Source organism: Chiloscyllium plagiosum, chromosome 15 (genome assembly GCF_004010195.1).
Source record: "Chiloscyllium plagiosum isolate BGI_BamShark_2017 chromosome 15, ASM401019v2, whole genome shotgun sequence".
Classification (NCBI taxonomy): domain Eukaryota; kingdom Metazoa; phylum Chordata; class Chondrichthyes; order Orectolobiformes; family Hemiscylliidae; genus Chiloscyllium; species Chiloscyllium plagiosum.
In genome coordinates this window covers 8,488,407-8,512,769 of record NC_057724.1, presented here as the reverse complement: position 1 = coordinate 8,512,769, position 24,363 = coordinate 8,488,407, and the positions used below count along the sequence as shown (strand labels likewise).

At 42.1% G+C, this 24,363-nt stretch overlaps 1 pseudogene; it reads left to right on the top strand.

Moving 5' to 3' along the window:
• The window catches only part of LOC122557085, an 80,048-nt pseudogene that overhangs the window by 15,594 nt on the left and 40,091 nt on the right, over positions 1-24,363 (top strand).

Sequence of the window (24,363 nt, the reverse complement as noted above, 5' to 3'; positions counted from 1 at the left end):
AGACATCATATTTCAATGACTTTTGAAAGTAACTCAATGCGAGTGAGTACTGATTGCCACTGACTGGTGCTGTGGTGCAAAGTGCAAAACGTGTGTGCAATTTAGCACTTTACTTAAAGTTACCATTTTTAAGTCTGAAATCTCTTTGATAAGGCCATTACATCATAAGATATATTAGCAGAATCAGGCCATTCAGCCCATTGAATCTGCTCTTCCATTCAATCATGGCAGGGCAAGTCAACCAAATTAAGGCCACTGCTGCGCAACAAGTGAGATTAGCCAATTAAGTAATAGACTGGTTGGGATTAAAAGGTTTGTTTCTCTTTCACTGTGTCTCACACCTGCACACACACACCATGGGTTCTGGGGATAAAATAAGCACTACCGCACTTAGGTGGTAGTGTGGAAAAAAAAAAAAATAAATGGGGGAAGAGTGTCGTTACGAAAAAAAAAAATAAAAGGTTTGTTTCCACGCTGTATGACTGACTTAAGCAGTTATGCAAACCAGTTAATAAGAGACTGATCTGAACCCCAATAGAATAAATAAGGCAAGTTAATGGAATGGAATGCTCTTATGCAGCATAGAAAGAGTTGAGAGAGGCGAAGGAGATGCTTTTATTTTACCCCCCACCCTACCCTTTTTATTTCTCTATCTTCAACCTCAAGCTGACAAGGGATTGAAAAACTGCATGAAATGGGTGAGTTTTTAAAGCATTCAAGGCTGAAAACCATAGGAGAAAGAGGACTGCAGATGCTGGAGATCAGAGCTGAAAAAATGTGTTGCTGGAAAAGTGCCAGTCAGGCAGCATCCAAGGAGCAGGAGAATCGATGTTTCGGGCATAAGCCCTTCTTGGATGCTGCCTGACCTGCTGCGCTTTTCCTGAACACCATAGGGAAAGCATTAATTCAGGAAATGGGAAATGGAGCAAGTATGAGATGAGCAGGGGCCTTGGTAAGTAAAATCAGGTGAGTAATTATACTATTCATTGTATAAAGCAAAATCTGGTCTTCAGTTTAAGACTGTAGAATGTTTAAGGAATTGGTAAGGTCCCTGGTATACACTAATGTTCTTTATACTGGAGGAAGTAAATAAAAAAGTGTAATTTAAGGGGAGGTAGTGGTAATGGCATTAGACTAGTAATACAGAACTGTGTCTGTCCAATATATGACTCCAGATTTACAATGTGCCTGACTAGTTTATAATCAACCTGTATAACTTTCGAGCCAGGAATCCACTTCAAGGGCAATGAGGGATGAACAACAATTGTTGGCTTGATCACTTATGCACACATTCCATGAAAGAAGCTTTAACACATCATGAAACCACACTGCTGCATTGCTATACTGAGCCCTACCCTCTCCCGAGATACCCTCTTCCTGGTAATTTATTTGCAGAATCTCTGGATTTTCCTTAACCTTTATCTGCCAATGCTGTCTCATATCCTGTCTTTGCCTTCCCTGATTTCTCTCAAGAATGTCCCTACACTTTATATTCATTTAAGAGATTCAATTGAATAAAAGTTGCCCATATCTGAGAAGATTTTATTCTTAAGAATATCTATTTTTATTCATCCATTGTTTCTAATCTTACCAGCCTTACCCTTCACTCTAACAGGAACAAAATATCTCTGGTCATCACATTCTTGAACACCTCCCACTTGTCAGACATCTTTTTACCTGCGAGCAGTCTACACCAATTGATTTTTTAAAAGTTTTTGTATCACCACATTAAAATTTGCCTTACTCCAATTAAAAACTTGAACTTTTTCCAAAGGTTTATCCTTTTCCATAACCATTTTGAAACTAACAGAATTATGATTGCTAGACTCAAAGTGCTCCTCAGTCACCAGCCCTGACTTATTGCCCAAAGGTCTGGTTTTGCTCCTTCTCTAGTAGGTGCATTCATATATTGATAAAGAAAATACTCCTGAACACTTGACAAATTCTTCACCATCCAAATCTTTAACACTATGGTAGTCTCACTACGGCTGGAAAATTAAAATCCCCATTATAAACCTTATTATGCTTACTCATATCTGAGATCTCCTGGCACATTTGTTTCTCAATTTCTCTTACTATTGGGGAACCTATATTACAATCACACCATAAGGATCATCAAGGGAATTGACTTTATCTGGGCTCTCACTGACCTACCATCAAACACATGCTCCAAAGGACATGGTGAGTTAACAGAACAATAAACAGTAACCTCAAGTAAAACAGAGGTGTGGATGATTTGGGAATTTTAGTTGTGAATTGCAAAGCTTCTTTGAGGATTCAGTTTACAAACTGATTGCTGGCAAATGGGGAACAAATACACTAACTCCATTGGGTAGAAACTGTATATTTTGCTTGGGTTCCAGGTGGAAAAAGCTAAATCAGCCATCATCCACTACAAATCCAATGGCTCACAATTACCTGGACTAGAACCCTCACAGGGAGGCAGTGAGGACCACAGATGCTGGAGATTAGAGCCAAAAAGTGTGGTGCTGAAAAAGCACAGCTGGTCAGGCAGCAACTGAGGAGCAGGAGGGAAGGTTTTGAGCATATGCTCTTCATCAGGAATGTGGGTGGGGTTGGGGGCAGGGGATGGATTGGGTGTAGGTAGCTGGGAATGCGACAGGTTGATGAAGATGGTGATAGGTTGGGGCAGATAGGTGGGAAGGAAGATCAACAGGTAGGTCAATTCAAGGTGGTGATGTCAAGTTGGAGGGTTGGATCTGGGATTGGGGTGGCGTGGGATCAGGAACCTGTTGAAATCCACATTGATCCTGTGTGGTTGGAGGGTCCCAAGTTGGAAGTGGTGGTGCTCTTCCTCCAGGCATTGGGTGGCTAGAATCTGGTGTTGGAGGCGGCCCAGGACTTGCATGCCCTTGCTGGAGTGGGAGGGAGAGTTGAAGTCTTCATCACAGGGCAGTGGGGTTGTTTAGTGCACGTGTCCCAGAGATGTTCAATGAAACAATCTGAAAGTTGATGTCCTGTCTCCCCAGTGGAGAGGAGACCACAATAGACCCAGTAGATGACGTGTGAGGAGGTGCAGGAAAATCTCTACTGGATGTGGAAGGATCATTTGGGGCCATGGATAGAGTGAGGGGGGAGGTGTGGGTGCAGGTTTTATATCTCTTGCAGTGGCAAGTAAAGGTGCTAGGAGTGGAGGTGGGTTGGTGGGAGGCAAAAACCTAACAAGGCAGTAGAGGGGGGGGAATGGTCAGGGGATGTGCTGGGGACTAATCAGGAGATGTTAGGGGTTCAGTAGGTATCCTGGAATAAAATTGCTATTCCTCATACCAATCAATATCAACCCTTCCTCAAATAGGGTCAGTGTGCCAGACATAGGCTTGCAATACCAAGTAGAATGCAAGTTCTTTTTTACAACATTGTTGCTTTAATCCTTTAAATACTCAACCTTAATGGCCTTACGCTGTTTGTTTTTCATCTTCCCATTCACACTCAACTATGAACATCTCCCAGCCTTTGGGAGTTCCATCTGCTGTGCATACCTCTATCCTCTGAACACATGCATAATTCCTTCAACTGAATTCCTTCGGTAAGGTATCTTTTCATCTGATATCAGCTTTATCCTTCCATTCTTAAATCAATGAATTAATGCAGCCATGCTCCAAAGTAACTGAGGCAATGAGACAGGTCACTGACTGTTTAAACATATAAAACCAGTCGATCCTGCCAATTAATTCTGACTGTGATATTCAGGGCTAATAAAATTGGTTTTTAAAAGTAACTAATAATTACCCATAATTGAGGGTGCAAACATTTTAAGACATGTTAAAAATCAATATAAACTAGAAATTCATTTCTTAAATCCAAATTTTAAAATGTAAATTGTATAGCTTCCAACTCAAATCCATTTATAATTCCCTGGTTCTAGTCCCTTAATTTAAATCCCAGACAGGTTCCTTAAGCAGTCCTGACCAATCATTGCTCATTTACAATGTTATAGACTGTGAAATAACTGCAGTTGTGTTAAAAGGTCTTGTCTACTCACATGGTAACAAAATACTTCTAATCACAAATAATGGCTGAATCCAAAGACACATTAACAGTAGGATATCTGTTCCATGATTTTTCAAAACAATGTTGAACTGAATCTTCAATTGTCTGAGGGAGGGAAATTGATACAGAATAAAGTAATGACTGGTACTCCATAATCACCAATGAAATGAGATAAAACAGTTTTAAAATTAAGTGGAAACAAACCAGTCTGAAACAAAAATTAAATCTGCAAGTATCATTTTCTGAAAATAATACTGTTGGTTTGGAATATTTTGGATCTACCTTTATGCTTCCAATTTTACAATAGTTAACTAAATTATCTAAAGTTCATGCAATTCCTCCAATCAATGAGTCTGAGGTGATTTTCCTTAATGTTTGGTTTAGATTATTATTAAAATTAAGCAGACACCTGTTCTCATCCTGGAACAAAATGATTCTGCACCTGAGGCCAGAATTTATAATGCTACTGCTTATACTTCCTTTAGTCAATTCTTTCATTAGTCCAACATGTAGGGGTAAAATTGATCTTTGGCAGGAGTATGAAACTATTGGGAATTCGAGAGCAGGTTTATGCTGATGTCAAATTGTAATGTTGTCTTTTCCCATATTGAATTGATTCAAATTTAAATAAGATTGGCTTTCATGAGAGCATAAAATGTGGCTAGTTAGAAATTGACAGTAGGGTCTATAAGGAGGGTGGGTTAATATTTAATTTCATAAATCAGATGGTTCCTTAACTTTGAGAAAATCAAATTCCCAAAATGCAAATCAAATTCAAAACAGTCCTGGATCTCGAGCTCTAGGGAACAAAACAAACATTCCATCACCAACAAGCAAATGTGCATCCAAACCAGACCACAAAGGGTTAACCTTTCTGCAAGCTGCAGAGAATCAGCACTGAGTCATGAACATTTTCCAATTTTGTTCCTATCTCAGTTTTTAGCTTTTGTTTATTCCTTGCTTGTAAGGGTATCGAGGCATTCACATTCCAGAACAGTCAAAGTTAGGATATCGACCGGCGACGGCAGGATGATGATATCCCCTACCTTACTCTTGATTTGAACATATTTACCACAGTGCTTCTGTGTTTTCCTCGAGATCGCAACCAGACACAGGCCACCCTGCTCAGCGAGACTAAGATTTACTTGTCCCCGGGAGCAGCCCTTCTTTTGCATTTAGAGTTCAGCGATCCCATTATTCTGAAAGCAAATAAACAAGCAAAGAACAAACAATAAAGCAAACAACAAAACCATAGACAAACCAGGACAAACTGAGACAGGCAACAAATATTGGGATCCCTGTAAGTCTCTCAAGGCAGACGCCGCCGAATTAGTCACAAAGTCCGGCGCGGTCTCCTTCAACACAACCTTGCCTCAGCGTCTCCCAGCCTCCGTAACCACAAGGGAACCCAGCTCCCTTCTCGCGCTTGTTGGCTCAGCATTTTCTGCTTACATTTCAGATTTCCAGCCTCTGCAGTATTTTGCCTTTTAAATTTCATCGACGGGTTGATGTTTTTGACTATATTTTTCAGAGCGTACAAAGCAAGAATACATTTTGGCTCAGAGGAAGAACGGCAGGTCAGGCAGCATCCAAGGAGTAGGAGAATTGACGTTTCGGGCCTTCCTGAAGAAGAGCTCATGCCCGAAACGACGATTCTCCTGCTCCTTGGATGCTGCCTGACTTGCTGCGCATTTTCAGCTCTGATCTGTAGTCCTCACTTTCTCCCTCAGGGGAAGAACGGCCACATAAGAGTGATTATATAGGCCATAATTGATTGCTCCCACGAGGAGGTTGAACAGTTCATCCACTACACTAACACCTTCCACCCCAACCTCAAATTCACCTGGACAGTCTCGGACTCCTCCCTCCCCTTCCTAGACCTTTCTGTTTCTATCTCAGGCGACCGAATCAACACGGACATCTACTACAAACCAACCGACTCCCACAGCTACCTGATTTAAATAGTTCCCATTTCTGTCTTTGTTCACTCCTTTCCTCAGCAATATTTTGTGTTTGATTTTGTCTACTTTCTGTGGTTTTATTTACCCTAATGAAGAAGAGCATATCTTCTCAACATCACAACTATTGATCTCACCCTGCTTGGCTGTTGTATGGAACCCCCTACGTGTTAACCCCTTAAAGCCAAATACATAACAATATTGTCAAATTTGATGGAATTTTAATGCATTTACTTTAGGGGAAATTTGGCATGTTAATATGCTGCAGTTTTTCTTATCTGCGATGTTTTGTGTTATGTTGCTGAAAATATTACTGATGAAATACTTAGCAGTTGTAGTAAAATCATGCGTATACTTAGGATGAAGAAGATTATGAGTACCACATATGCTTGGTCCAGTTCTTGTTGGATTCATTTGGATATCAAAGTTGAAACTTTATTGCTGGAACAGCACAGCAGGTCAGGCAGCATCCAGGGAACAGGAGATTCGACGTTTCGGGCACAGGCCCTTCTTCAGGAATGAGCAGAGAGTGTTCAGCAGGAGAAGATAAAAGGTAGGGAGGAGGGACTTGGAGGAGGGGCGTTGGAAATGTGATAGGTGGAAAGAGGTCAAGGTGAGGGTGATAGGTGGGAGTAGGATGGAGGCGGAGAGGTCAAGAAGAAGACATTTCCAACTCCCCTCCTCCAAGTCCCTCCTCCCTACCTTTTATCTTCTCCTGCTGAACACTCTCTGCTCATTCCTGAAGAAGGGCCTGTGCCCGAAACGTCGAATCTCCTGTTCCCTGGATGCTGCCTGACCTGCTGTGCTGTTCCAGCAATAAAGTTTCAACTTTGATCTCCAGCATCTGCAGACCTCACTTTCTCCTCCATAATTGATTGATTAACAAATAGCAAACTGTTAATTGCAGGATAATTAGCAAGCTAGGCACCTTGCCCAGTCATTAGCTTCAGTCACGTAATGTCTGGACAGCGTCGGTTAGTAGCTGATAAGCAGGCGTTAGTAGACAAATAGGTCCTTGCAAAGAGAAGAATAGCTCCATCCAAAGAGAATAATTTATCAGGTATCAGTACAGTTGCAAGGCCAAGTGTCTTAGCCGGGCATAGGAAAACACAGGCTTTTAGCAAGCAGGCACGAAGATGAGATGCAAAATGGTTTCCAGGCTTTTAATATGTGACAAAATGGCTGCCACAAATCTAACAATTTCCCACACTCAGTGCACAAATTGAATTAATGCTGTGGCCATCTATTTGCATTGCAAACCATCCAGCCAGCCAGCTGAGCTAACAATATCCTTCAGCGTGGTGCTGGAAAAGCGCAGCAGGTCGGGCAGCATCTGAGAAGCTGGAGAATCGCCATTTTGGGTAAAAGCCCTTCATCAGGAATCTGCCCAAAACTTCAATTCAGGTTTGGGCTTTTGCCCAAAATGTTGATTCTCCTGCTCCTCAGATGCTGCCTGACTTGCTGTGCTTTTCCAGCACCACATTGTTGACTGTAATCTCCAGCATCTGCAGTCCTCACTTTCGACTAACAACGTCCTTTATCTATTGTAGGTCCAATTATGACCTCGCTGCTTTGAACTGAGTCAATCAAATTTCATTTACTCATTGTCCCTATCATTTTCCCCCCCTTCCCTGCCATTAACCATTCCTTTGTCTAACTTTCCTTCTCTCCCTTTGGTCTTGGTCGGCTCATTTCTCGTCATTTTATTCCTGATGAAGGGCTTTTGCCCGAAACGTCGATTTCGAAGCTCCTTGGATGCTGCCTGAACTGCTGTGCTCTTCCAGCACCACAAATCCAGAATCTGGTTTCCAACATCTGCAGTCATTGTTTTTACCTCATTTCTCGTCATCAGCTTTTATACAGTTTCTTCCGAGGTACTATCAGTTCTGAAGAAAGGTCACTGGACTCAAAACATTAACTCTGCTTTCTCTCCATGCATGCTGCTAAGACCTGCTGAGTTTTTCTAACATTTCCTCTTTTTCCAGGCTGCCACCAGTGAATGTGTGCACGAAGGTGACGAGAACGTCGAGCGAGGTAACTGGTCCTCGAAGACTGACTACTTGCTCTCAGTGATCGGTTCTGCTGTGGGTTTGGGCAATGTATGGAGATTCCCGTATCTGGCTTACAGAAATGGAGGAGGTATTGTCATGAAATCCAAAATACAGGAGAGAAAAGCACAAAGAGAACAAATAAATGGCGTAAAAAATCGCATTCAAAGAACCAGAGAGCATTTTAACCTGCAGTCACCAACAGTTATACCAGCCGCCCTTATTGCACATTTGCACAGTGTTCAAGTTTCAATTATAAAAACAATATGTCTGCAATTTAACAAAAACATACAATCACAAACGGGCCCCACAAAAATAACTGACCCATTTGACAAGGTGGAGGTTGCTGCTGACTTCAAGGCATGCAAATAGTGACTGGTAGATTACTTTAGTGTCTCAGGTGGTGTCAGTTGTGATTACTTTTGGAGACTGTGGAGAGCACACAGGAAGAGAACTGAGGACAGCATCTCAGAAAGGGCTTCAATTTCAAACTTGTTGCTCCAGTGACCTTCTTGGGAACTTTATTTGAACTCCTTTGTGTTTAACAGCAGTTCAATAAATTTGAGAGGATAGCTGAGATCCTACATTGTGGATGAAAGTGTTGTTTCCTATCGAAATGATAATGTTTATGCACTTAACACTGCTATTCAACTAATGATCTTCCATATGACTGATGCTCATGTCAAATTATGGATCTCACAAAGAATCAGAGAATCCCGACAGTGCAGATAGAGGCTATTCGGCCCATCATCTCTGCACTGTTTATTCCTGTATCCCTGCGTTTCCCTTGGCCTATCCACTTGGTCTGCACATCCCTGAAGACTAGGGAAGATTCAGCATGGCCAGTCGACCTAAACTGCAGACCTTCAGACAGAGGAAACCAGAGCACCCAGCGGGAACTCATGCAGACGTGGGGAGAAGCTGTAACCTCCCCACAGTGTGAACAGCCCGGATGGTGCCGCTCTCTAAACTGGGGATCCCGGTGTGGATAGTTGATAGGCAGAAGGATTTCAGCCGCTATCTCTGTAACTTTCCAATGGGGGTAGGGCAGTAACGGCCAGATTTGACTATGGGAGAGCCATCACTGGGAGTAGTTGATGGACAGGATCGGGGTAGTTTATATAATGAGGAGGATGTTGATTGAGGGAGTGTATAAACCATCGCCCCCTTCCCACCGGTATTTACAGATGCACTCCAACAACACAAGCCGCACCACGTGACTGTCGTTCGTGGGCTCTCGCGCGCTCCAATTCGAACTCCTGACCGTTGGACACCAGCTGCTGCGGAGCGCGAACGCACGTCAGAACTACAACTCCCATGAGGCATCGCAGACAACCAAGCTGCTGGACAGTTCTGCGCAAGCGCGGGGTGTCCAACGTTAGCATGGGTAATGTAGTCTAAACAGGGTGGGATGCGAGGAGTCAAAGTGTTAAGGTGCAGAGTCAGACTTAACTGTTGTTGAGGACTGAAAGGCGCAGGAAAATGGTGTTTTTGACGTTATGTACAGGAGGGAATAAGAATGAGGGGAGCAGATAGTGAGAGTGTCTAGAGGCGGAGGTTGCTAACCGTTGTGAAGTAGCGATTGTACCCATTGCTCAGAGCAAAATAAACAAGATACAGGCTTGTGGGCAAATGGAAGAAAGCTGGAGAGGGCAAACTGGGCAGCACTTATATAGTTCATGGTAGGGCCCTGCAGAGTGCTGCCGAGCAGAGACAGAGGGATGCAGGTTCACAGTTCCTTCAAAGTAGAGTCGCAGGTAGACAGGATTGTGAAAGGGGCGTTTGGTACACTTATCCTCATTGGCCAATACATTGAGTATAGGAGTTAGGATGTACTTTAATGGCTCTCCAAGACATTGGTCAAGCCATTTGGGTCATCTAGTTGTCATTTGGATAAACTCATCTGGACATTGGTGAGACCTCTTATGTAATACTGTACTGAATTCAATTCTGGTCCGCTTTCTATTGGAAAGATACTGTTAAACTTGAGAGGGTGCAGAAATGTTGTGGGGATTGGAGAGTTTGAGCTATTGGGAGAGACTGAATAGGCTGGATAAAGTTTAAAAATTGCACAACACCCAGGTTATAGTCCAATAGGTTTATTTGGAAGCACTAGCTTTCAAAGTGCTGCTTCTTCATCAGGATGGGTATATGAATAGGAAGGGTTTGGAGGGATATGGGCTGGGTGCTGTCAGGTGGAATTAGATTGGGTTGGGATATCTGGTCAGTATGGATGAGTTGGGCAGGAGGGTCTGTTTCTGTGCTGTACATCTCTATGACTATAACTCTGTGTGAAGCAGGACCATAAGACACAGAATTTATAGCAAAAGATTACAGTAATACAATGATAAATTGCACAAACCTAGATTGTTATATCTTTCTTCTTTTAGAATGGATTTGCTGTTTTTGGTTTTTTAATATGTAAATCCCAGAACTTTTAAGTCACATTTTCCAGATAACTTAAAGTTTTGTAACAAAAGTTGACATTTCAGCTCAGACAATGCCTTAAAGGTATGAGGTTAGAGTATGTATGTATCCCAGTCTTGAGTCGGACTGGTTCTATTTCCAAAGTGGAATTTTTAAAAAAAACATGGATTGACTGCCTGCATTGACAGCCAGAGGGTTGACACGATACCTCCATTACACGTGGGGACACCACCCACCATGAACGTGGCAGGTACTCATGAAACTCACCTTTTGTGATAAAATCTTAGGTTATCTGGAGAATGTGATTTAAAAGAAGTTCTGGGACTTACATATTAAAGAACTGAAAACAGCAAACCCAATCTAAAAGATGAAAGACTTAACGATCTAGGTTTGTTCAATAGATCATTGTAATCTTCTGCTTTAGATTGTGTCTCTTCTGGTCCTGCTTCACAACCACATGATGAAGCAGCAGCGCTTCGAAAGCTAATGCTTCCTAATAAACCTGTTAGACTATAACCTGGTGTTGTGTGACTTTTAACTTTGTCTGCCCCTGTCCAGCACTGGCTCCTCCAAACCATGAATAGGTTGGGGCATTTTTCCCTAGATTATTGGAGCAGAGGGGCATGGAAAGGGTGAATAGACAAGGTCATTTTCCAAAGATGGGCATGTTCAAAACCAGAGAGTATAGGTTTAAGGGGTGTGGGGAAAGATTTAACAGGGAATCAAAGGGCATTGTTTTCAAACGGAGGATGGTGCTTGTATAGAATGAGCTGCCAGAGGAAGTGGTGGAGACTGGTACAATTACAACATTTGAAAGGCAACCTTTATATCAGATACATGAAGAGGAAGGGTTTAGAGGGATTTGGGCCAAATTCTGGTTAATGGAGTAGATCAGATTGGGATGTCTGATCAGCACAGAAGAGTTGGACTGCAGTGTCTGTTTCTGTGCTGTATGACTCTGTGTTCACCACCGACCCATTGTATTGCCCCAGTCTGAAGGCAGACCCTCAAATAATGTAGGTGTTTGAAGACACTCTCTGCATGGCCATCTGTAGTTTCCTGCTGTGAGAGTCAGCAGTTTGCACCAGTCAAGCTTCAGTCACTAGTGCAGGAATGCAACATTAGGCTGAGTGGTAATATCTGAAAGGAAGGCAGTAAAGGCTTGTGCACGAGGGTGAAGAGTTCACTGGTGTAAAGCATGCTTGTGAAGATTTTTGGTTGGTGGGTTTTATTAATTGATTTTGGTCAGGAACTTCCTGGTAGGAGAGTTTGAAATGAATGTGATGCTGGTGAATGATTGGTGTGTGTTAGGGTGGGGAAGTCTGTGTTCATTGAGGGATGGCCTCATAATCTCACTGTACCCATGTAGATGGGGTCAATATCTCCTCGTCCCTATCTCCTCTTTCCAGTTTCTGTCCCTTCCTGTTTCCAAGACAGGAAACAGTGCACAGAGGTAATGTTGCGGCTCTCCAAACACCAGGACAAAATGGAGAATGTGCATCACCCCAAACTTGGACAATCTCTCTGACACTCTGGTAAAGACTGCCCTTTTTATGGTGTCACACTGTTTTGTTACATTCACGATTCTTCTCCCTGGTCCATAAGCATGACAGAAACAGCTCTCCTGAGGGAAATGGAATCAATGTAAGAAGTATCATTGGGCAGCACTGGTTGTACTTTCACTCCAAGCTCCAACCCTATAATGAGGCCCTTTCCAATCTCCTGGCCATTGCATTTTCCTTCTGACAGTCACATTAAGGCTGCCAAGTACAATTAACGAAGCTAAATAAAAGCAAAATACAGTGCATGCTGGGTGTGTGAAACAAGTGGAGAATGCTGGAGAAGTCAGCAGGTTTTAGAAGCAACACTGTTGTATAGGTTCCTGAATGTTGATTGTATTCAGATCCTGTGTACAATCAGCAGCCACACTCTTCTGTCAACAACATTTCATTCCTGTGTTAATTTGAAATGAACTATTAGTTGTGAAACCTGGTGACATTAACATTCAAGCAATCTATTTTACTTTCCCTTTTCTATATTTTGCAGGTGCTTTCCTTATTCCCTACATTCTGATGCTGGCAGTTGCTGGAATGCCAATGTTTTTCCTAGAAACTTCCTTTGGGCAGTTTGCCAGCCTCGGACCGGTTGCAGTATGGAAAGCCGTGCCCATGTTACAGGGTTAGTGTTCACTGAACAATCTTGATTTGGCAATAGTTTAAATGAGCAATTGTGTTTTATACCCATGAATATAGTCACTATATTTCCTTCACCAGATGTTGGTGTCAGGTCACCTTGCAGCGATGTTGTTCACAATTAAAACAGAGTGGAATATCCCCTTTCACTGTTTCAAATTCACTTTCTGAAACAGTGGTAGAGGCAGGAACTGCTACAACATTTAAAAACTATCTAGATGATCACTTGAAACACTGAAAGATATGCTGGGAAATGGGATTAGAGTAGATCAGTTCTTGATAACTGGTACAGATACAATAGGTTGAAGAGTATCTTTCTATGCTGTAGCACTGTATGTCTTTAATTGAGGTAGAGGGAGTGGAACTGCTGGAGAGATCAGTTTGTTGACTCCTGAATTTGACAGAACCTATTTGTAAACATGATATTGTAGGTGATTCTGCTGGGATCTGCAAGAACCTCTGAAACTTGAGTGAGTGAATTAGTGTAGACGTTTTCCAGTGTAATTATCTTAAGGAGATTTTAATGGAACAGAGGAACCTCCTTGTTATCCAAACTGGTGAAAGACCTTTGTTTGCTGCTCCACGTTCATAATGTAACCATGTTTGTGTACTATTTTCAAACAGAGAGCCTTGCAATGAGATTTAAGTACAACAAAAGTTTCCTGCAACAATCCTATGTCCCTTGATACATAGATATCTATCAGTTTCTGTCTTGGGCATGCTCAACTATTGCGTTTCCATTGTCATTTGGCGCAAAGATTTCTAAATAGTCACTGCCCCTATTTTCGATTGATAAAAATTCCAAGAAATCATAGTCCAAAATGACCTACTCTTTATTCTAATATAGGAAAACTTCCTCCTGCATTGACCATGTCAGTCCCTACAAGAATTTTGTATGATGGCATTAGATCACATCTCATGCTTCTAAACTCCATCTGCAAATTTCGAAGTATGATGTTTAACCCTGACTGAAGAAAAGTCATAATGAACTTAAAATGTTAACTCTGTTTCTTTCAGCAAGGATGCTGTCAGGTCTGCTGAGTTTCTAGAGTGTTCTGTCTGTTTGTTTCAGATTCCCAGCATCTGCAGTATTTTGTTTTTCTTCAAATCATTCCTATCGATTATGAATAGCTGCGGTCTAAACACTGACCCCTGTGGAACCACACTAGTTGAAACTTACCAAACTAAAATTGAATCAGTTGTTCTGATGCTCTTTTATGTTCATTAATCAATTCTCAATTGATGCTAATTTATTTTCCCCGGCCCTCAACTCCCATGTGCTGTAATTTTTTTCACTACCCTCCAATGTGGAACCTTTTTGAAAACATTCTGAAAATCTAAACCAACAACATCTATCGGTTCTTACTTAATATATTATTTAGGTCCTTAAACTCTCCCAGGTTTGTCAAAAATGATTTTCTTTTCCTAAATCCAGGTAGACTCATCCAAATCCAATCATTATTTTTGAAGTGGGCTGGAATTGTGTCTGCTTCTAATGGATTCACATTTGCTTTTGGTATTCTTTTCCTTTTTACACATATATGAGCTTTTACATTTCTCACTCATTTAGTGTCATAGTCTATTTTCTCAATGTCTTGCTTGGTCCTTATTTGTTAAAATGCTCTGAATCCTTAATTTACTTTCTTTTTGAAATTTAATAGGTATCTTCCTTAGATCCAATATGATCTTAGATTTGTTTTGTTACCCCTGGTTGGAACACTTTCCTTGGGGTGCTTCTGTGCTTTAAAAGAAGGTATTTTTATTGCTAATTACAGAGAGTGAAGTTAGCTAGTACGCCTCCGCCCTCATCCAGAAGCAAAATTAGCAGTGAGCTTAGAGCCAAAGTGAGCCTGAAAGTGCTATAGGGGTGGGCAAATATGAAACACAGTGAAGAACATCCCACCCAGTGGTGAGACCAGACAATCTGATTGTTATAAGAATGGAATCACACTCCTACCTGCACCAACTGTTTGATGGTGTGCACAGTGTAATATTATTGTCACCTGAATCTTTAACAAGTCATTTGACTATTAATTACTTGCTTATGGTGAGAGAGCTACTGACTTTAGCACCCACCAATGCTTCATGCTTTGGGAATGAGCTCAGGAGTGTACAGGAATGTTGCGGATTAGCCTACAATTGTTTATAATATTTATCCCCACCAAAACCATATGCTGCAGTGACCTGTGGTATCCCATCATCTTTATTTGTCTTTCGATGTTAACCATTGCTTCTCTACTGTCATACTTTTCATTTTGGGTCGTAATCCATCATAGCCAATTTTTCTCTTCACAGTTTCATAAGCCCCTTTGTTTATATTTAATATCATTATTTCTGATTGAACAACATCGCTTTCAAACTCAACGTAAGCTGCTACCATATACTCTGTTATAAATAAACCGGTTTATTGCACTTAAAAGAAACAGTAACTGTAGTCAGTTATACAAGAACTAATTTAAATAGTCTTATTACAAGTGTAAAACAAAAAGTCAACCTTTTTATAAATCATAATTAAACTCAGCATTCCAGATCTGTATTGAATTCAACTTTTGCCATCTGTTATGACAGGAATCTTCGGGGGGGTTTAAACTAATTTGGCAGGGGGATGGGATCCGGACTTGTACATTGCCATCAATTTGCGTCATTAGCTCCACAATTCATTTTATGAATCCCTCCACCTTTAAGGAATATTTTTATATTTGCTCCTGGGACATGGGCATCGCTGGCTGGGCCAGCATGCTCCCCCTATCCTTAGTTGTCCTTGAGAAGGTGACGTTGAGCTATATTCTTGTAGATGCAGTCTATTTCGTAAGGCCACCTGCCATGCCATTAGGGACGGAATTCCAGGATCTTGAACCAGTGACACTGGACGAACAGTGATATATTTCCAAGTCAGGATGGTGAATGGCTTGGAGGGGAACATGCAGGTGGTCATGTTCCTCTGTATCTGCTCATCATTTGGGAGGGAAGTGGTCTTAGGTTTGGAAGGTATTGACTAAGGGGCCATTAGACCATAAGAAATAGGAACGGGGGAGGCTGTTTGGCCACTCATGCGTGGTCCACCATCCAATAGGTCTTGGGGAATTTCTACATTGCAACTTGTAGATGTCACTGCTGCCACTGAGTGTCACTGGTGGAGAGAGTGGGTGTTTGTGAATGTGGTGTCAATCAAGCAGGCAGCTTTGTCCCGGATAGTGTTTGAGGAGTCAGGAGGTGAGTTATTCATTGTAGAATTCCTAAGCTCCGATCTGCTTAGTATTTGTATGGCTAGTCCAGTTCAGTTTCTGATCAATGGTAAACTCAGAGTTATTAAAAGCTACCTCTTTAACCAAGTATATGATCATGCTACCTGAATTCGATTCCAGCCTCAGGCTAATGTGGAGCTTGCACATTCTCCCCATGTCTGCGTGGGTTTCCTCCTGCTGCTCCGGTTTCCTCTCACAGTCCAAAGATGCGCAGGTTCGATGGCCATGCTAAATTGCTCCACAGTGTCCAGGGATGTGCAATCCAGGTGGATTAACCATGGGAAATGCAGTGTTACAGGGACAGGGTAACAGAGTGGGTCTGGATGGGATAGTCTTTGTGAGGATTGGCATGGACTCAATGGGCCAAATAGCCTACTTCCACACTGAAGGGATTCTATGATCTGTGCTGGTAATGTTTTTCTTTTTTCTTTCATGGCCAGGTCAGGCTCATCCCTAACTGCCCTTGAGTTACGCACTGGAGTGCTGTGTGCAGTTTTGGTCTCCTTTACCACGTATGGAGTCAGCTATTACGAGGGGGCATAGCTTTAAATTAAGGGGGGGTAGATATAGGACTGATGTTAGGGGTAGGTTCTTCACTCAGCGAGTCGTAAGTTCATGGAATGCCTTGCCAGTAGCAGTGGTGGACTCTCCCTCTTTATGGGCATTTAAGCGGGCATTGGATAGGTATATGGAGGATAGTGGGTTAGTATAGGTTAGGTGGGCTTGGATCGGCGCAACATCGAGGGCCAAAGGGCCTGTACTGCGCTGTATTCTTCTATGTTCTATGTTATCTGTATTTCTCTATTAGCTGTTACAGGTAGCAAAGTTTTAACTTTACATTACCGCGCTGTCAACTTTTATTAGAGTGTCAAAAATAACTATTGATGGAAAGTAGTTTTAATCTTGCGTCCTTCTCCCATTTTAACTTCAGAAGATTGTGCCTGAACAGTTTTTGTTCTTTCATGAGTTGTGGGTGCTGCTGATAAGGCAAGCATTTGTTGTCCATCCCTAATTGCCCTTGAGCTGAGAAGAATTGAAAGTCAACCACATTTCTGTGGGTCTGGACCAGTCTGAGGAAGGATGGTAGATTTCCTTCCCTAGAGGGCATAACAAATTCGATGAGGTTTTTAAAACTCAATCAAACAATGTTAGTTGCTGTGGTCAGTTACTGAAGCTAATGTTTGATTCAGAATTTAATTGCTTGATTTTGAAATTCTACCACTTGCCATGGTCGGATTTGAGCCCATGCCTCCAGACCATTACCTGAGTTTCTCGAGTATTACTGTCATTGTCACTATGCTACCACATTTCCTGACTGCTACATGGATGAGAATTTTACAATTTCAGGAAAGGTGCAGGTCATTCAGCCTATCTTGTCAGGGGTAGCTTTTCGAAAGTACTATTCTGGGGAGGAGATGACCTAATGGTATTACCATTGGACCGTTAATCCCGAGACTTGGGTAATGTTCTGAGGGTAGAGCAGTGGATGTAGTGTACATGGGTTTTAGTAAGGCATTTGATAAGGTTCTCCATGTTAGGCTTATGCGGAGGTCAGGAGGCATGGGATAGAGGGAGATTTGGCCAATTGGATAGAAAACTGGCTAACCGGTCGAAGGCAGAGAGTGGTGGTAGATGGTAAATATTCAGCCTGGAGCCCAGTTACAAGTGGAGTTCCGCAGGGATCAGTTCTGGGTCCTCTGCTGTTTGTAATTTTTATTAATGACTTAGATGAGGGAGTCGAAGGGTGGGTCAGTAAATTTGCAGATGATACGAAGATAGGTGGAGTTGTGGACAGTGAGGAGGGCTGTTGTCGGCTGCAGAGGGACTTAGATATGATGCAGAGCTGGGCTGAGGAGTGGCAGATGGAGTTCAACCCTGCCAAGTGTGAGGTTGTCCATTTTTGAAGAACAAATAAGAATGCGGAATACAGGGTTAATGGTAGGGTTCTTAGTCAGGTGGAGTAACAGAGGGATCTTGGGGTCTATGTACATAGATCTTTGAAGGTTGCCACTCAGGTGGATAGTTTGTAAGAGGGCCTATGGAGTATTATCGTTCATTAGCAGAGTGATTGAATTCAAGAGTCGTGAAGTGATGTTGCAGCTGTACAGGACTTTGGTTAGGCCACATTTGGAGTACTGTGTGCAGTACTTTAGGAAAGATGTGGAAGCTTTGGAGAGGGTGCAGAGAAGATTTACCAGGATGTTGCCTGGAATGGAGAGGGAGTCGTACGAGGATAGGTTGAGAGTTCTCGGCCTTTTCTCGTTGGAATGGCGAAGGATGAGGGGTGACTTGATAGAGGTTTATAAGATGATCAGAGGAATAGATAGAGTAGACAGTCAGAAACTTTTTCCCCGGGTACAACAGAGTGTTACAAGGGGACATAAATTTAAGGTGAAGGGTGGAAGGTATAGGGGAGATGTCAGGGGTGGGTTCTTTACCCAGAGAGTGGTGGGGGCATGGAATGCGCTGCCCGTGGGAGTGGTAGAGTCGGAATCATTGGCGACCTTTAAGCGGCATTTGGATAGGTACATGGATGGGTACTTAATCTAGGTTAGAAGTTCGGCACAACATCGTGGGCCGAAGGGCCTGTTCTGTGCTGTATTGTTCTATGTTCTATGAATCGAACTCTGGTTCCTAGAACATTATCTTGGTCTCTGGATTAACAGTTCAGCAATAATATCACCTGGCCATTGCCTCCCCCTATAAATTATCTGTAAGGTGCTTAGAAATGTCTTAAGTTTACGCAAAAGACTATATAAATGGATACCTTTCTTAACTTTATTCATAGTGAAAGGTAATGTCCTCAGTGTTCTAGCCTTGCTGTTAAGACATGCTGTTTCATTGAGTAGATGATTCTTTGTTGTTTTCATAGGATTCAGAACAGCCCCTCTGCCCTTGGTATGACATTAGGACAGGCCAGTACAATCTCAGACTATTGGCTTTATTTTTAAATTATTTCTCAGATCAACATCCATTTCAGTCTCTTCATGTTGGTCCCCACCCCCTTCTAAAATACGTAACTGATGACAGCATATCTGGAACACTGAAAATCTCAGCCAATATTGTTCAGGATTTTGTTGCAAATGCAATGAAAATGTGACATTTGAAGTTGAATGGACTCAAGAATTTTATATTTCAATAATTAGAAACATATCTATCCAAATTAAGGTGATTGGAATTAAAGTACAGCTTATACTCATCCATCAGATAATTCAAGAATTATGGACACACAAACTGAAGTAGATAAGATTGACTTGTCCACCAACTAAATCTATGTGAAGGAATATTGTACCCTTATTCAGGAAGGGCTGCAAAGAAAAGCCTGGAACTATAGACCAGTAAGCCTAACATGTGTGGTGGGTAAGTTGCTTGAGAAGATTCTGAGACATAAGATGTACATGCATTTGGAAAGACAGGGTTTATTTAGGAGTAGTCAGCATGGCTTTGTGAGTGGGAGATCATGCCTTGCAAATTTGTTAGCGTTCGTCGATGAAGTGACCAGGAAAGGTTGACGAGGGCAGGGCGATAGATGTAGTCAATATGGATTTCAGTAAGGCACTTGATAAGATTCCACATGGTAGGCTTCTCTGGAAGGTTAGATCACATGTAATCCAGTGGGAGCTGGTAAACTGGATACACATTTGGCTTGATGGTAGGAAGCAGAGGGTAATAGTGGAAGGATGCTTGTCGGTTTGGATGCCTGTGATTAGTGGAGTGCTTCAGAGGTTGGTGCTAGGCCCATTACTGTTTGTTATCTATATCAGTGATTTGGATGAGAATGTACAAAGCATGATTAGTAACTTTGCTGATGACACTAAAATAGGTGGTAGCATGGACAGTGAGGAAGGTTATCATAAATTGCAGCAGGACCTTGATCAGCTGGGGAAGTGGGCCGAGCAATGGCAAGTGGAGCTTAGTATCGATAAGTGTGAGGTCTTGCATTTTGGAAAGTCAAATCAAGGTAGGAGTTTCGTGGTGAATGCTAAGTCCGTAAGGAGTGTAGTGGAACAGAGGAATCTTGGAGTTCAGGGGTTCACAGTTCTCTGAAGGTGGAGTCACAGGTAGACAGGGCAGTGAAGAAGGCTTTTGGCACACTGGCCTTCATCAGTCAGGTACTGAGTATAGAAATTGGGAAGTTGTGTTGTAGATATGCAGGGCATTGGTGAGGCAGTGCTTGGAGTATTGTGTTCAGTTTTGGTCACTGTGTTATTGGAAAGATGTTATTAAACTGAAAAGAGTGCAGTAGACATTTACAAGGATGTTGCTTGGACTCAATGGTCTGAGTTATAGGGAGAGCTTGGACAAGCTAGGACTTTTATCTTTAGAGTGTAGGAGACTGAAGGAGGACCTTATCGAGGTGTATCAGATTATGAGAGGCATAGATAGGATGAATGCACTCAGTCTTTTCCTGTGGGTTGGGGAATTGAGGACCAGAGAGCATGAGTTTAAGGTTAGAGGGTAAAGAATAAAAGAGAACGTGAGGGGCAACTGTTTTATATGGAGGGTGGTATGCATATGGAATGAGCTGCCAATGGAAGTGGGTATATTAACAACATTTAAAAGACATTTGAACAAATACATGGATAGGAATGGATTAGAAGGATAAGGGCCAAGTGCAGGGAAATGGGATCAGCATAAATGGATACTTGTGATTTTTGAGAAGATTTGTTGTTCAGGTTGTAAGTTTGCTCGCTGAGCTGGTAGATTTGTTCTCAGACGTTCCATCACCATGCTGGGTAACATCATCAGTGAATCTCCGTTGAAGTGCTGGTGTTCTGTCCCGCAGACATGGGACTGCTGGGTAAGTGAGGCCTTTCAATACCCTTTAATCTCTGTACCAAACTAGTCGAATCGGAACCGGGGAACTGTTTATGACTCCTCTGAGAAAAACTAAGGGCACAGAAAGAAAAGAAACAGCTTTTAGATAAAAAGGACCAGCTCTGTGACACCTCCCCCCATTTTAAAAAAAAACATCAATATCAAAAGATGGCTTCATGTTTTTTTTTTATATAGATATTTTTATTAGAAATTTAACAAAAAAACATCAATATCAAAAGATGGCTTCATGTTTAAAACTCTTCAAAAACAAACTGGTTATTCGTCTAAAACACACATATACACTGTACTAACTATAAACATGCAGACCCACATGCAAAATAAGGCCGTGGCACACCCGCCACCAAACACCTCCCATATCTCAATCGAGCCTCGGTAACGCATTGGCAATCACATTTTTGCGACCTGGCATTTTTGTTTTTAAATGTTTCCACAAATGTCAATGGGTTATGATCAGTGTGTATGATTGTCTCAAATGCATTGCTGGTAATATAAACACTGAAATGTTGTAATGCCAATACAAAGTCTCTTTCTCCACTGTTGAATATTTCTGTTGATGAACGTTCAATTCCCTGGAAAAGATGGGTCTTTCGGTTCCCTCATCATCCTTCTGCAGGAACACCGCACCGCAGCGGCACCCACATCACTGGCATTGATAGCCACCTTGAAAGGCTTCATGTAATCCGGTGTGGCTAATACTGTGACAATGGTTAACACGGCTTTTAGGCTGTCAAATGCCTTTTGACAGTCCACTGTCCACTGAAACTTCTTGCCCTGTTTAACAGTTTGGTGAGTGGAACAACCACACTGTTAAAGTTTGGAACAAACGTTAGGTAAAATTCACTCAATCCCAGGAACTGTAGTACTGCTCTTTTCGTCACTCCCCAATGACTTTTGTTTTTGCATCCCATGGGGCCATTTATCCATGTCCAATAACACGGCCCAGGAAGGTGACTTGGGCTTTGGCAAACTCACTTTTAGCTAGGATTACCACCAAGTCTGCCTTCCGAAGTCGATCGAACAATTCCGATAAACACAGTATATGTCCCTTCCATGAGTGAGTAAAAATCATCAGGTCATCAATGTACACCACACAGTTGGATAATCTGGCAATGATCTTCTTCGTCAGTCTCTGAGATGTGGCTGGAGCGTTTTTCATACGAATGGCCTGACTTTGAACTGATATAGTCCATTTGGCATTACGAAAGCCGAAATTGCCTTTTCTCTCTCTGACAGAGGTACTTTCCGGTAGCCTCTGAGTAAGTCCAACTTAGAACTGTAAGTTGATTGTTCCACTTATTTGACAGTCCTCCAACCGTGTAATTGGATATGCATCAGTCTTTGTAACAACATTGACTTTGCGATAGTCCACACATAACCGTTGGGTACCATCTGGCTTTGACACCATGACTTTGGGTGAGCTCCAGTCACTGTAACTCACTTCGATTGTGCCACCTTGGAGCATGCACTCTATCTCCTTCTGAAACTGTGCCAACTTTAGCGGGTTATGCCTATAAGGATGTGGCTTAATCGGAACAGTGTCTCCTATCTCTAGATCATGCACAATTAGGTTAGTGCTTCCCTGTTTATTTCTCCATATCTCCCCACGTGATAGTAATAACTCTTTCAGGTCGTTTCAAATTTCTTGTGGAAGGTAACTCAATAATTTATCCCAATTTTTGACAACTTCCTCATTGTCCAATTTGATTTGAGGAATGTCCAATTCAAAATCCACTAAACTTGTTTTTCCCTTCTGTGCTGTAATCATGAACACCTTCTCCTCTTGCATTCTTTCCTGATCGAAATACCTTTGGAAAATATTCACATGACACACTCTGTGCGAGATTACTTCCTGTCTGGAGTCCATATCAAGTAGTTCACCTCACTCAATTTCCTCTCGATTTGATAAAGTCATAGAGATGTACAGCATGGAAACAGACCCTTCGGTAGGGGACCTGTGCAATCAATCAAGACTCTTGTGAAAGGTTCCTCAAATGCTAGAATAGGTATTAAAGGTGCAGGTTTTATTACTGCCTGTAGTTTTCCGATTAGCAGACATGTATGACACATTTGGCAAAATTTAACTGCATCATTGTGTAGTCCAAGTCAGTAAAAATGTCTTTGTATTTTAGCCAGTGTTTTCCTCACCTCTAAAAGACCTCCATGTGGTAGCTCATGCGCCACTTGCAGCACCTCCTTTCTATACTCTTCTGGCAAAACAATTTGTAGAGTCATAGAGATGTACAGCATGGAAACAAACCCTTCAGTCCAACTCGTCCATGCCAACCAGATATCCCAATCTAGTCCTACCTGCCAGCACCTGGCCCATACCCCTCCAAACCCTTCCTATTCACATACCCATCCAGATGTCTTTTAAATATCGCAACTGTACTAGCTTCCACCACTACTTCTGGCAGCTCATTCCATGCACGTACCACCCTCTGCGTGAAAAGGTTGCCTCTTCGGTCTCTTTTATATCTTTCCCTTCTCAACCTATGCCTGAAACTCTGTCCATTCCTCATCTGCTTGAATATGTGATGGTCTCCGTTTCCTCATTAAGACATCATTTGTTAAGTAATAACTCACAGGGATGCATTTGCGCTCTCTGAATGCCTTTTTCTTATCTGATCAAAAGAAGTCTTGGATAAAGCTAACTCAGCTTCCTTATCTCTGCATTTTGATCTGTCCTGCTTCAACTTGTGCCTCTGTGATCCTATGATCCCACAGTCTGGGAAAATTCCTGGATAATTATTCTTCTTTTCTTCAGTTGCCTGTGTCCCCACTGACTTTTCAACAAGAGTAAGCAGCATGCCTACCGGTGAATCAACTATATCATTTGCAAGGACAAATTGTATTTCTGGAGTTGTAAGTTTGTCCAGTACTCTTACCACAAATTCTCCTGTCTTCTCTGGACTCTCTTGCCTCACTTTACATGACTGAGCACTTTTTGTCTCACCATGAATTCCTGTTACCAGTACTTTTTCTGGCAATAGTCCCTCAGGAGTACACACCCCCTCATCCTTCAGCATTACAGACCGAGAGGATCCTGTGTCCCTTAATATTGTCCCCTCTTTACCTGCTACTCCTGGCCTATGTGAATAAACGTAACCCTTGCATGTGTATTTTTTAAGCAGATCTGGCACTTCCTCCTTAAATCAACCTCTGATCATCTTTGAGGCAGTTGTCTAACTTCCCTTGTGATTTTTGTTAATAGTCCAAAAAAACCTCCCAGACTTGTCTGGTTTTCCTACCTCTGGCTTTCTGCTAGCCCACCAACACTGATTTTACGTGGCCCACTTTATGACAATGAAAGCACCTGAGCTTTTTAACTCCTTTGTCTCCCTCAAGGGTTTCTTTTTTACCCTGTGGTAAGTTGTCTTTATGATCTTCACTGAGATTTACCTTGCCCCTTCTACATGAGGATATCTCTCTGCCCCAGTTTCTATTCCTCATGGACTGAACTTGATCCTGGAAGCCAAACCAAGTTTTATGGACCAGCTCATAATCATCAGCCCCTTCAGCTGCCAACCTTGCCATTTTAACTGTCTGCTCTTCCACATGAGTTTGCACTACTTCCTGGCAAAGGTTACCTTCAGCCTTTGTTTCCAGCCTTTTAAGCTGATTTTGCTTTTAATTGTCAGTTTTA